This window comes from Mandrillus leucophaeus, unplaced genomic scaffold (assembly GCF_000951045.1).
Source record: "Mandrillus leucophaeus isolate KB7577 unplaced genomic scaffold, Mleu.le_1.0 Scaffold300, whole genome shotgun sequence".
Classification (NCBI taxonomy): Eukaryota; Metazoa; Chordata; class Mammalia; order Primates; family Cercopithecidae; genus Mandrillus; species Mandrillus leucophaeus.
In genome coordinates, this window is record NW_012103144.1 from 3,299,725 (window position 1) to 3,300,258 (window position 534).

Sequence of the window (534 nt, forward strand, 5' to 3'; positions counted from 1 at the left end):
TTCCCCACCCTGTGTGTCCATGTGTTCTCATTGTTCAATTCCCAACTATGAGTGAGAACATGTGGTGTTTGGTTTTCTGTCCTTATGATAGTTTGCTTAGAATGATGATTTTCAGTTTCATCCATGTCCCTGCAAAGGACATGAACTCATCCTTTTTTATGGTTGCATAGTATTCCATGGTGCATATGAGCCACATTTTCTTAATCTCGTCTATCACTGATGGACATTTGGATTGATTCCAAGTCTTTGCTATTGTGAATAGTGCTGCAATAAACATACGTGTCCATGTGTCTCTATAGCAGCATGATTTATAATCCTTTGAGTATATACCCAGTAATAAGATCGCTGGGTCAAATGGTATTTCTAGTTCTAGATCCTTCAGGAATCGTCACACTGTCTTCCACAATGGTTGAACTAGTTTACAGACCCACCAACAGTTTAAAAGTGTTCCTATTTCTCCACATCCTCTCCAGCATCTGTTGTTTCCTGACTTTTAATGATTGCCATTCTAACTGGTGTGAGATGGTATCTCAT